General features: G+C 54.3%; 1 protein-coding gene across 1 annotated transcript in view; it reads right to left on the reverse strand.

The window, feature by feature from the left end:
• The window catches only part of LOC144803091 (uncharacterized), a 51,421-nt gene extending 39,777 nt beyond the window's left edge, over positions 1-11,644 (reverse strand). The window contains exon 1 of the mRNA XM_078671843.1: positions 11,275-11,644. The gene's annotated coding sequence lies outside the window, so the exon portion shown is untranslated. The remainder of the gene's footprint in view (positions 1-11,274) is intronic.
• Between the last annotated feature and the right edge of the window lie 2,620 nt (positions 11,645-14,264).

Here is a 14,264-nt window from a genome sequence, read left to right on the forward strand (position 1 = left end):
AGTTTTGAATGGGAGTTATTTAATGCTGACTGATCGAGGCTGTTGCGGGATGGTGCCAGGTATCGCATATCAAGTCACAGTAAACCTCAGGGTTGTTTGTTGTAAGCCAGTATTGTTTCCACCGGCTAGCACAGTTAGGGAGGCATCACTGTGGCTTTCATTAAATGTTTCCAGTATAAGGTTTGATTCACTGAGCAGACTGAAAGCTATGTTTTAACAAAATAGGGACTCACCTTCAGCCAGAAAGACTTTTGATCTCCCAGTTGCGAGGTCTTCAGCAGAGATACAGGCCCTGCTCCATACGAACTTCCTGATCCATGTCCTGCCTGTGTTCCAATGCCTCTTCTACGGATTCGGATGTTTGTTGGACCTTTGTCTGACACTTCCATCGGTTGCGCCACCAGACATGGATTTGCTCCTGGAGCCCTTGCAGGCCCACGTGCATAGTTGTCCACAGTGTAAGCTCATGCTGATGATGGCATTTCTAGAGCCTCCAAGGGATGCTTCTGAGCCAGTAGGAAGGGAAATCGGCGCTGCCCCAGTGGTACAGGCATCGGTTCCAGACATGCAGGCATTTTATTCTTCCCCGGAGCCTACTGTGGAAACCAGCGATGACCATCTTTGCTCACTCTACATTATATTGGAAGTGCTGCAGGGATTGCCACCTGCGGATGCAATGTTCAGCGATGTTGAGTCTGCTGTTCAGCATTCATAAACAGTCTGGCCCTTCCTGTTCTGGGAACTATTTGGCATTTTTTAAACATTTCCCAAATTGAAGGTCGAAACTGACTTTGTTTTATTTTTTCCTCTCCGCTCCGATTGAGCACAGGGGCTTTCAAGGTGCTCAAGTGTAATAATAAAAACATATACAAGTTTAGGGGACCTTTTGAATGCTTTTAGACAAAATAGCTTTTCTTTTATGGACATTTTTCTCAGGCTTTTAAAGTGCTTTTAGTATTTTTATAAATGATTTTTATGCTTTTACTTGCCTTAGCTTTATCATTATCTAGCTGACCCTGTTGACCTTTTGATGCAGAGTGGGTGTCATGTCCTTTAAGCTAGTCCTGTCGTTAATACCCCTATTTCTCATACAATATCCTATCCACACGACAATAACGATTCTAAACAGATTACCGTTTACCTAGTAGCTTGCTCCTGTCTCTTTGACACCAGGCTCTCGGTACTGTATCATAATCCCTGTACCTGACGTACATAAACATGTCCTCAGGCACGGTATTATTATCCTGCATAAAGGTCACCACTTTTTTCATACTTGGCCAACAGCCAGCTGTGCATGATGGCATTTGTTTAGGAAAACATTTATGATTGTTTTCAAAACATTTATGACTGTTTTCAAAACATATCGATTCTAAAAGAAACCCTAGAGTGACCACTCTAGTATATAAGACCCTAATTCCTTTATGCAAATAAGTGGAGAATTCCTTCCAAGCTGACACGGGGTCCTGTATGCTGAATGTTCGGCATGCAGCGGTCTGACATCCCTTGCGTGGTGTCATCCTCGAAGCAGAGACAGGGTACTTTGTTCTCAACCATCAGTTGAGGGGGATGGTTCTTCCCTGGGGTTTCTTGGCTACATACATACAAATACATATATACATGCAACACATACAGATCTAGGCTAGGTACATTTAGGCAAATTACTTAAGGCGTGCATTTTAGGAATATGCAAGTGCTACTGTTTTTATCTGAACTGCTTATGTTCATCTTGTTAGCACTATAGTAGAAATGTATCTACTATTTACTGTATTGATACTAGCAATCTCTTTCCTATGTTTCGGTCTCCTGATTTTCGCAGTTTTACACAAGACTGATGCTGGACCAATAAATGCTTATTAAAATGTCCTAATCGGCCTGCAGTGTATTTTCTGAGAATAAGTGAGCAAGATTGACTGAGCGCAAAGTACTGTACTGTTTTCCACGATCCCTGAGGAATCAGGGTTGTCATGATCAGTGGTTGCCAGAGACTACCTACACCACAGTAAGATACAGGGGGCTAGTAGTGGCACTGTAGAGCTAGCTGGTCTAACGACGGACATATCCTGTGGGGGTGTCCGGAAGCAGTTGGGTCACTAAGCCCTCGGGTTAGGTCATCCAAAACCCGCAGGTTCTGGGGATTCTTAGGAACTACACGACACAACATTCTGATTGACATAATATTCCATATGTAATGTAAAATAGAAAACAAAAGATAATGTTAATTTTCTTCTGCCTCTTCTATGTAGAATGGTGGATGTGATGAAAACAACATTTCACACTTAAAAAGGGCAAGGGTTCATACTGTTATTTTTTTTATATCCTACAGATTATTTAAATTGTACTTTAAGGAGTGTGCGCTGTTATTTTATATGAAGTTTAAAATGAACTCTGCCTGCACCTTACACTTGGACACAGCACACACCAATGCTGACCAGAAATTACGGCCAGAACGGGCTGAGCCAGGGGATAGCTGTAATAATCTTCAAACTGGGGTCATACTGGGAGATCCCAGGGATGCAGACTGAGGAAGGTCTGCTCTTAGACTTGGACGACGGCGTTCAGATACATGGGTTTCACTTTGGAAAAAACATCTTGTGTCCACTGCCCAGCCCAGGAGCACGGCCACCTACAGGCCCCAAGACCACAACACATGGGTTTCTCTGTGCCACCATCTCTGGGTGTGGCACTGACAGCAACATTCGCGCACTGCAAACATGCCACAGCCTTGGATCACAATTATGCCTGATGATAAATTACCCCCTGAAAAGGGGGATATTAGAGGGCATCATATGTGTCTTCTAAATGAGAAGTGGGTTGTCACTAGTGCAAACGATTTTTGATGCAGGTGCGGAGCCGCTACAACCGACTCACAGCTGGTGCGGCACTAGCCGCAGCTTGAGTACACTCAGCCCATCATGGTCAGATGGTCACAGTGGAGCTACAGGCTCTGAGGCCTCAGGTTCAGCTACTGCAACTTTACTTTGCTCATTATAACAAAGGCACTAAAAATAATTAGACAAGGTCTGAAGATGTACCTGTGACACAGAAATGTACTAGTACTCTGTAGCAAGCAACGCCATCAGCGGAAAGGGCCAGCTCGCCGCGACGACTTTGTCCCGCATGGGCTCTTGTGCAGGACTCGATCACTCGCTCCGGCCACGTTATGTACATGGCTGTGCTAGTCTGTAGGGCAACACCACTCTGGTTGCGGTCCGGGTCTGGTCATGGCAGGTTCTCACATCATTAGGCAGCACGTACCACAATGCAGGGTGCGATGCAGCTAACATCACTGTCTGTCTTCTGTCCACTTGAGCCACGCAGCCCATTTATTGGTTAAACTCATCACTGAGTCAAGTTGTGACGTCAGTGAATGCCGCAGAGGGTGAGAATGTTGCTACATTGTTTTTGCAATGAACTGCCTTGGAAGATACGAGCTGAGCCAACCCCTAAGCCTGCTTGCAAGCAGCACAGAGCTATCCAGCTTTATATCAGTGGTGCTAATAACGCTCAGTCTTCACAGCTGAGGAGGCGCTAGACGAGATTAAGCGTCCCTATCCATTTAAGTGAGGTGATGCAGATCACCACACTGAAATGTGTTAGTCTAACGTCTAATGCGTGGTACTTGGCAGGACTGCAGGTAAAGGAGATTTGCAGTCACTCTCATCAAGCACATTTGGTAGATTGAGACGTGGTAACATGCAGCTTGAGCACAGCTGCTGAGGGGTATCCTTCAATACAGAGTGGTTGCTCTGAAGTAACAAGACAAGGAGCTTTCCTTTCCTCCCAAACATGAAACAAGGCTTCCTGGTGCCGGCATCTGAAAGGAGCCGTAGTAGAACAGGGTTCACTAACCCAGATCTAAATACCAAAAGACCCAGAAGTCCAACCCGACCTTTTGTGTGTTGGCGTTCATTAGGAAGAGGCAAAGACTAGACTGCTCGCCTTTCAGCAACCCGACATTCTTCCTTTCAGCAAATGGCCGAAAGGAGACAAATGGCCATAACAGTGTGTACCACACACAATCACACCACAGTCACCCTTTCGCTACAAACGGGAGGAGGCTAAGCAGGGCGATATTGGTTTTGAGACCCAGAACCATGACAGGGACTTTTCACTCTCCATTGCAGAGCCAGGCAAGGACCAGGCTGAACAGCCCCCTATCCCTTCAACAACATGGAAGAAATGGCAGTACAGCGAGGGGCATGTATGCAAATATCTCACGGGACCTGATGAAGACCAACATGCGAGCCAGGGCCGGATGAGGATGTTGAGCCGGGGACAGGCAAGGACCAGGATGTTGAGCCGGGGGCTGGCAAGTACTAGGATGCTGAGCCGGGGACAGGCAAGGACCAGGATGTTGAGCCGGGGACAGGCAAGGACCAGGATGTTGAGCCGGGGACTGGCAAGGACCAGGATGTTGAGCCGGGTACTGGCAAGGACTAGGATGTTGAGCCGGGACAGGCAAGGACCAGGATGTGGAGTCAGGGGCTGGCAAGGACTAGGATGTTGAGCCGGGGACTGGCACGGACCAGGATGTTGAGCCGGGGACAGGCAAGGACCAGGATGTTGAGCCGCGGGCTGACAAGGACTAGGATGTTGAGCCGGGGACTGGCAAGGACCAGGATGTTGAGCCGGGGACTGGCAAGGACTAGGATATTGAGCCAGGGACTGGCAAGGACCAGGATGTTGAGCCGGGGGCTGACAAGGACTAGGATGTTGAGCCGGGGGCTGACAAGGACTAGGATGTTGAGCCGGGGGCTGGCAAGAACCAGGATGTTGAGCCAGGGACTGGCGAGGACCACGATGTTGAGCCAGAGCCTGGGGAGAACCAGGGCATGAGCCGGGGCTTGGTGAATACCAAGATGTGAGCAAGGGCCTGGTGAGGACTAGGGTGTGAGCAAGGGCATGGCAAGGACCAAGACGTGAGTCGGGGCCTTGGAAGGTGAGGATGTGTGCCGGGGTCTAGTGAGGACCAGCATGTGAGCTGGGGCCTGTTTGGGACCAGGATATTGAGCCAACCTGCACTCCCTTACAGAGACCAGACTAAACAGCTGACTCGTCCTCTCTTGCAGGACCAGGCCTGGGCCAGTACAGAGATCCATCAACACCAGAGACTGGGGTGCTTGACTTGCACCCCCTGTTTTTCATTGTATTTATCCCTGAAACAGATAAAACAGTGTGAAATCTCCTCGAGAGAGATTCACGTTATCCCAGATCTCACCGGACTCACAAACTGCAGAAAGACGCCGAGAATAAAGCTTCTTGCACTTTTGTCACAATGACTGCTTTGCCCTTATCTGCACAATGCCCCTGGAAGGTACCAAATATTTCTGTACATTGATCCAAAGAATGTACAAGACAGTACTCTAATTTAAGTGCATTCTGGGAGTTATAATCTTCGTTGCCTGATTGAAAATAGTGGCTTGCCCTGATAGGAGCATCTTTGGGTGGTGAGAACAGCGGCTCAGGCAGGCCACCCCCACACACCAAGAGGACAGGCCTCTCCTCCTACCCCCAGAGGACAGGCCTCACCTCCTACCCGCAGAGAGGTTTCATTCTCAGCACAGGACAGGCTTTACATCCTCTCCAGCCCTGATGGACAGGCTTCACCTCTTCTGCACCCCCGGACAAGCCTCACCTCCTTTGCACCCCCTGGACAGGCCTCACCTCCCCTGCAGGAGGTCGCTCTGCTGGTGATACTTCCGACCCAGCAGGGCCCATGACCTTATGATTGATTTCTTATGTGTGCATAGGGTACTTCCGTTATTTATTTAGTTGGTATATTTTTTTACTAACTGCAGAGTGGTTCCAAGGGTTTCCCACTCACCCAGTTGCACCATCTTTACACAGCGCGCTATTGAATTGATGCGTCTACGGATGGCAGTGCACCCTTTGCTAATCTGACATCTAAAACCTTTCAGGATTTGTCTCTCACCACCCCTGCACCCCCCCCCCTGCAAAGGCTTCACCTTCAATGCACCCCAGTAAGACAGGCTTCATCTCCTCTGCACAACTTGGACAGGCCTCACCTCCTCTGCACCCCATGGACAGGCTTCACCTCTGCTGCTCATGTACTGGCTTCATGCCTCCTCTGCACCCCACAGGACAGAACTCACCTAATCTGCACCCCCAGCACAGGCCAGATGTCGTGTTGTCTCCACCACAATGTATAGGACTCACCTCCTATGCACCACCCTGGACAGGTCTCACTTTCTCTCTACCCCCAGCACAGGACAGTACTCACCGTCTGCGCTACCCCTGGACAGGGCAGGTCTCGCCTACTTTGCATCAACCAGCACCAGACAGGCCTCACCTCCTCTTCACCCCTCTGAGCAGGCCTAACCCCCCTGCACCTCCTGGACAAGCCTCACCAAATATGCACCCCCCCAGCACAGGACAGGCTTTAGCTCCTACGCACCCCCCAGCACTGGACAGGCCGGCTTCCACTGCTCCGTTGTGAACAGGCTTCACCTCTTCTTCATCCCCCTGGACAGGCCTCACCTCCTCTACATCCCCCAGAGAGGCCTCACTTCCTCTGCGTCCCAGGACTCACCTCCTCTGCAGCCCCCTGGACAGGCCTCACCTCCCTGTCACCCCCTGGACAGACCTCACCTCCCTGGCACCCACCTGGACATGCCTCACCTCCCTTGCACCCACCTGGACAGGCCTCACCTCCCTTGCACCCCCTGGACTGGCCTCACCTCCTCTGCACCCCCTGGACAGGCCTCACCTCTCTTGCACCCCCCCGCGCAGGCCTCATCTCCTCTGCTCCCACCTGGACACGATTCACCTCCTCTGCACTCCCTGGACAGGCCTCGCCTCCCCTGCACCCACCTGGACAGGTCTCACCTCCCTTGCATCCCCTGGACAGGCCACACCTCCCTTGCACCCCCTGGACAGGCCTCAGCTCCTCTGCAACCCCTGGACAGGCCTCACCTCCCTTGCTCCCTCCTGGACAGGCCTCACCTCCTCTACACCCCCTGGACAGGCCTCACCTCACTTGCATCTACCTAGGTAGGCCTAACCTCCTCTGCACCCCCCTGGACAAGCCTCACCTCCTCTGCACCCCCTGGACAAGCCTCACCTCCCTTGCACCCACCTGGACAAGCCTCACCTCCTCTGCACCCACCTGGACAGGCCTCACCTCCTCTGCACCCCCTGGACAGGCTTCACCTCCTCTGCACCCACCTGAACAGGCCTCACCTTCTCTGCCTCTCCTGGACAGGCCTCACCTCTTCTGGACAGGCCTCACCTCCCTTGCACCCCCTGGACAGGCCTCACCTCCTCTACACCCCCCTGGACAGGCCTCACCTCTTCTGGACAAGCCTCGCCTCCTCTGCTCCCCCTGGACAGGCCCCTCCTCCTCAGCTCCCTCTGGACAGGCCTCACCTCTCCTGCACCCCCTGGACAGACCTCACCTCTCTTGTACCCCCTGGACAGGCCTCACCTCTCTTGCACCCCTGGACAGGCCTCACCTCTCTTGCACCCCCTGGACAGGCCTCACCTCCTCTACATCCCCCAGAGAGGCCTCACTTCCTCTGCGTCCCAGGACTCACCTCCTCTGCAGCCCCCTGGACAGGCCTCACCTCCCTGTCACCCCCTGGACAGACCTCACCTCCCTGGCACCCACCTGGACATGCCTCACCTCCCTTGCACCCACCTGGACAGGCCTCACCTCCCTTGCACCCCCTGGACTGGCCTCACCTCCTCTGCACCCCCTGGACAGGCCTCACCTCCCTTGCACCCACCTGGACAGGCCTCACCTCTCTTGCACCCCCCCGCGCAGGCCTCATCTCCTCTGCTCCCACCTGGACACGATTCACCTCCTCTGCACTCCCTAGACAGGCCTTGCCTCCCCTGCACCCACCTGGACAGGTCTCACCTCCCTTGCATCCCCTGGACAGGCCACACCTCCCTTGCACCCCCTGGACAGGCCTCAGCTCCTCTGCAACCCCTGGACAGGCCTCGCCTCCCTTGCTCCCTCCTGGACAGGCCTCACCTCCTCTACACCCCCTGGACAGGCCTCACCTCACTTGCATCTACCTAGGTAGGCCTAACCTCCTCTGCACCCCCCTGGACAAGCCTCACCTCCTCTGCACCCCCTGGACAAGCCTCACCTCCCTTGCACCCACCTGGACAAGCCTCACCTCCTCTGCACCCACCTGGACAGGCCTCACCTCCTCTGCACCCCCTGGACAGGCTTCACCTCCTCTGCACCCACCTGAACAGGCCTCACCTTCTCTGCCTCTCCTGGACAGGCCTCACCTCTTCTGGACAGGCCTCACCTCCCTTGCACCCCCTGGACAGGCCTCACCTCCTCTACACCCCCCTGGACAGGCCTCACCTCTTATGGACAAGCCTCGCCTCCTCTGCTCCCCCTGGACAGGCCCCTCCTCCTCTGCTCCCTCTGGACAGGCCTCACCTCTCCTGCACCCCCTGGACAGACCTCACCTCTCTTGCACCCCCTGGACAGGCCTCACCTCTCTTGCACCCCTGGACAGGCCTCACCTCTCTTGCACCCCCTGGACAGGCCTCACCTCTCTTGCTCCCTCTGGACAGGACTCACCTCTCTTGCTCCCTCTGGACAGGCCTCACCTCTCTTGCACCTCTGGACAGGCCTCACCTCTCTTGCACCCCCTGGACAGGCCTCACCTCATCTGGACAGGCCTCTCCTCCTCTGCACCCCCTGGACAGGCCTCATCTCCTCTGCTCCCCTTGGACAGGCCTCACCTCTCTTGCACCCTTGGACAGGCCTCACCTCCTCTACCCCCCTGGACAGGCCTCACCTCTCTTACACCCCCTGGACAGGCCTCAACCCCCTTGCACCCCCTGGAGAGGCCTCACCTCCTCTGCCTCCCCTGGACAGGCCTCACCTCTTCTGGACAGGCCTCACCTCTCTTGCACCCCCTGGACAGGCCTCACATCTCTTGCACCCCCTGGACAGGCCTCACCTCTTCTGGACAGGCCTCACCTCTCTTACACCCCCTGGACAGGCCTCACCTCTCTTGCACCCCCTGGACAGGCCTCACCTCCTCTGCACCCCCCTGGACTGACCTCACCTCCCTTGCACCCCCTGGACAGGCCTCACCTCCTCTGCACCCCTGGACAGGCCTCACCTCTCTTGCACCCCTGGACAGGCCTCACCTCTCTTGCAACCCTGGACAGGCCTCACCTCTCTTGCACCCCCTGGACAGGCCTCACCTCTTCTGGACAGGCCTTACCTCTCTTGCACCCCTTGGACAGGCCTCACCTCCTCTGCATACCCCTGGACTGTCCTCACCTCCCTTGCACCCCCTGGACAGGCCTCACCTCCTCTGCACCTCTGGACAGGCCTCACCTCTCTTGCACCCCCCTGGACAGGCCTCACCTCCTCTGCACACCTGGACAGGCCTCACCTCCTCTGCACCCCCTGGACAGGCCTCACCTTCCTTTGCACCCCCTGGTCAGGCCTCACCGCCCTTGCACCCACCTAGACAGGCCTCACCTCCCTTGCACCCACCTGGACAGGCCTCACCTCTCTTGCACCCCCCCGCGCAGGCCTCATCTCCTCTGCTCCCACCTGGACACGATTCACCTCCTCTGCACTCCCTAGACAGGCCTTGCCTCCCCTGCACCCACCTGGACAGGTCTCACCTCCCTTGCATCCCCTGGACAGGCCACACCTCCCTTGCACCCCCTGGACAGGCCTCAGCTCCTCTGCAACCCCTGGACAGGCCTCACCTCCCTTGCTCCCTCCTGGACAGGCCTCACCTCCTCTACACCCCCTGGACAGGCCTCACCTCACTTGCATCTACCTAGGTAGGCCTAACCTCCTCTGCACCCCCCTGGACAAGCCTCACCTCCTCTGCACCCCCTGGACAAGCCTCACCTCCCTTGCACCCACCTGGACAAGCCTCACCTCCTCTGCACCCACCTGGACAGGCCTCACCTCCTCTGCACCCCCTGGACAGGCTTCACCTCCTCTGCACCCACCTGAACAGGCCTCACCTTCTCTGCCTCTCCTGGACAGGCCTCACCTCCCTTGCACCCCCTGGACAGGCCTCACCTCCTCTACACCCCCCTGGACAGGCCTCACCTCTTATGGACAAGCCTCGCCTCCTCTGCTCCCCCTGGACAGGCCCCTCCTCCTCTGCTCCCTCTGGACAGGCCTCACCTCTCCTGCACCCCCTGGACAGACCTCACCTCTCTTGCACCCCCTGGACAGGCCTCACCTCTCTTGCACCCCTGGACAGGCCTCACCTCTCTTGCACCCCCTGGACAGGCCTCACCTCTCTTGCTCCCTCTGGACAGGACTCACCTCTCTTGCTCCCTCTGGACAGGCCTCACCTCTCTTGCACCTCTGGACAGGCCTCACCTCTCTTGCACCCCCTGGACAGGCCTCACCTCATCTGGACAGGCCTCTCCTCCTCTGCACCCCCTGGACAGGCCTCATCTCCTCTGCTCCCCTTGGACAGGCCTCACCTCTCTTGCACCCTTGGACAGGCCTCACCTCCTCTACCCCCCTGGACAGGCCTCACCTCTCTTACACCCCCTGGACAGGCCTCAACCCCCTTGCACCCCCTGGAGAGGCCTCACCTCCTCTGCCTCCCCTGGACAGGCCTCACCTCTTCTGGACAGGCCTCACCTCTCTTGCACCCCCTGGACAGGCCTCACATCTCTTGCACCCCCTGGACAGGCCTCACCTCTTCTGGACAGGCCTCACCTCTCTTACACCCCCTGGACAGGCCTCACCTCTCTTGCACCCCCTGGACAGGCCTCACCTCCTCTGCACCCCCCTGGACTGACCTCACCTCCCTTGCACCCCCTGGACAGGCCTCACCTCCTCTGCACCCCTGGACAGGCCTCACCTCTCTTGCACCCCTGGACAGGCCTCACCTCTCTTGCAACCCTGGACAGGCCTCACCTCTCTTGCACCCCCTGGACAGGCCTCACCTCTTCTGGACAGGCCTTACCTCTCTTGCACCCCTTGGACAGGCCTCACCTCCTCTGCATACCCCTGGACTGTCCTCACCTCCCTTGCACCCCCTGGACAGGCCTCACCTCCTCTGCACCTCTGGACAGGCCTCACCTCTCTTGCACCCCCCTGGACAGGCCTCACCTCCTCTGCACCCCCTGGACAGGCCTCACCTCCTCTGCACCCGTGGACAGGCCTCACCTCTGCACCCCCCTGGACAGGCCTCACCTCTTCTGGACAGGCCTCACCTCTCTTGCACCCGTGGACAGGCCTCACCTCTGCACCCCCCTGGACAGGCCTCACCTCTTCTGGACAGGCCTCACCTCTCTTGCACTGCTAGACAGGCCTCTCCTCCTCTGCCCCTCCTCTGGACAGGCCTCTCCTCCTCTGCCCCTCCTCTGGACAGGCCTCTCCTTGGCGCTGGAGTGACGTCTCACAGGAGCTCTCGGTGATGCAGTTTCATGGTCAGAGGAGCCAGAGTTCATCTCACTCCATCCAGCGCCTCTGACTCCGCACTGAGCCTCGGGGCGCTACGCACAGGCCCGGAAGAGAGACACTGCTCCCCTGGACCTGCGCCGGATGCAGGACAGTGGCTCGGACCCTGGAGCGCTTCAATAGCACACAGCAGATACGAGGCGCTACACACGAGAGACGTCTTAATCACTCCGAAGAAGGAAATGACAGAAATGTCCTGCTCCACTTTGCATCTTTCAGCCCTGGTACCCGGTTCCCTTGATGCACTCACTCCCATCAACTATCCATGTCCGAGAAAGTGACCTTTAACCCAGGAAGTGACCTGTCTTGGAGGAAGCAGATCTCCCCGGGGGTATTTCCGACTTCTGTGGTGATCCTGTCTTGTGCAGCTGAGATTGTACCCACTACTAATGTCTGCACCCCAGGGGGGTCTTATACTATTTTATTATTTATTTATGCATTTTTATATAGCGCAGACTTTACCCGAAGGCGTCAGAGCGCTTCACAATAGGAACACAAATGATACATGATGAGAACATTACACAGGAGCTGATTACAAAAGTAGACGTTACGTTACATAAGGTAAAAGTGACAATTGTGAGTAAATAAAACACATGAGGTAGTAAAAATTGTGAGCAACCAAAAATACATGAGGTAGTAAAGAGTGCACAAGAGGAAAAAGTGACAAGTGTGCAGTTACAAGAGAAAACAAAGTATAATTTGAGGTATAATACTGCAATATGAGCTAGACACTCAGGCACAGGAACAAGCGTTGCGTAGGCAAAGGTGGCACTTGTGCAGGTATCAAAGGCAAAAACATGTGAGAGGTAGCAAACCGTGTGTTACAAGAGCCAAGTGGTGTGTGCATGTTACAAAAGGGTACCAAACACAAGTACATGGGAAATACTCCATAAAGAAAGGCAGGCATTCCAACCACAAGAACACACTGGGAAAGCACTTCCAAGGTGAGTAGGTTTTTCAGTAGTGGGAGGTCTTCCTTCAAATAACAAAGAGGACGTGAATTACTTTTGGAGGTGTCTCTGGAGGAGGAGAACTTTGAGGTCCCTTTTGAAGGCCTGGGAGGAGGCGGTGGTCCGGAGCTGAGGCGGTAAGGAGTTCCAGATTCTCACTGCGTTGCCTGAAAAGGATTGGGCCATCGTTCTTTCCTTCTTGAAAGTGGGAGGTTCAAGCAGAAGGTTCTCCACATTGCGTGAAGGTCTAGAGCCTCCAGAGAGTTTCAGTTTATTCGCCAGGTAGCGAGGAGAGGAGGAGTGCAAGGCTTTGTGGGTGATACAGGCGGTCTTGTAGATAGCTCTAGCCTCGAGGGGAAGCCAGCGGAGAGTGGATAACATCGGTGTGATGTGATCGCTTCTTTTGGCCCCATAAATGAACCGAGCTGCAGAATGGAAAACAGACTTAAGTGGGGGTAGGTGAGATTTGGGGAGGCCAGGAAGAAGAGAATTGCAGTAGTCTAGTCTGGAGAGGACCAGCGATTGCACCAAGGTTATAAGGTCCTGCTCTGGGAAGAAGCAACGGATTCCCCAAAGAAGGCGCAGTTGGTATCGAGCAGATTTTGCAATGGAATTGATGTGGGGAGTTAGATTGAGTTTTTTGTCTAGTATGACACCAAAGGATTTTGCGCTGTCGACAATGATGGGTTTGTTGTTCAGCAGATTCATCTGATCCATCCATGATTGAACCGGGGGAGGAGAGAGTGAGGAGGAGAGGAGGAGGAATTCAGTTTTGGAGGGATTCAGGATCAGTTGGTGAGTTGACATCCAATTTTGAATGGAGTCGAGAGTAGAATTTAGGATGGAGAGATCGTGAGTGGAGGCAACCTTGAGGTAGAGTTGAGTGTCGTCTGCATAGAGGTGATAGTGAATCCCGGATTTGCTTAGGAGATTTCCCAGTGGTTCTAAATAGAGATTGAACAATCTGGGTGCAAGTATAGAGCCTTGGGGAACACCTTGACCTACCGCCACAGGAGAAGAAAGACTGTTCGCTATTTTGATCATTTGAGATCTGTCCGAGAGGAACGACGCAAACCATTTAAGCACAGTGCCCTCCATGCCCATTCTCTGTTGAAGAATATTGAGGAGGGTATTGTGATTGACAGTGTCAAAGGCTGCAGACAGGTCAAGGAGAATTAGAAGACAGGACCCCCCTGAATCGAGTATCCTCAGCGCGCCATCAAACACTTGCAGTAGGGCTGTTTCAGTGCTGCAGTTTTGGATGAATCCCGATTGACAGTTGTCAAGAAGATCATTGTCATTGATATGACGATAGAGTTGTTTTGCTACACATCTTTCTGTGATCTTCGCAAGAAAGGGAAGGTTAGTGATGGGGCGGAAGTTGTTGAGGTCATTTGCATCAGCTGTGGGTTTTTTAAGCAGTGGGGTGACCTGCCCAGTTTTGAAGGAGACAGGAAGGGAGCCTTGCCAAAGGGAGAGGTTGATCAGAGTGGTCCAATAGGAAAGGGAATGGGTATAGAAGTCAATGGCAATGGCACTTGGGATAGGGTCAAGAGAATGGTTGGAGGGCTTTGTTTCGCGTATGCACTTGAGAAGGGCATCCTCAGATATGGGGTCAAAGCTCTGCCAAATGGCTAGGGATTTGGGCTCCTCTGGAGGGGTAGGATGAGCGACCTGATCCACAAGTGATTTCACTTTTACATCGAAGAAAATAGCGAAATCCGCTGCTCTCTTTGTAGAATCCTCCACCTTGGAGGTTGGGGGAGGGCAGCTAGGACTCTTGATGAGATCGAAAAGTTTTTTGGGTCTATTTTTGGCAGAGTCAAGGAGGGTTTTGAAGTGTGCCGCTTTCTCAAGGAAGATGTGTT

Source organism: Lissotriton helveticus, chromosome 1_2, assembly GCF_964261635.1.
Source record: "Lissotriton helveticus chromosome 1_2, aLisHel1.1, whole genome shotgun sequence".
Lineage (NCBI taxonomy): Eukaryota > Metazoa > Chordata > Amphibia > Caudata > Salamandridae > Lissotriton > Lissotriton helveticus.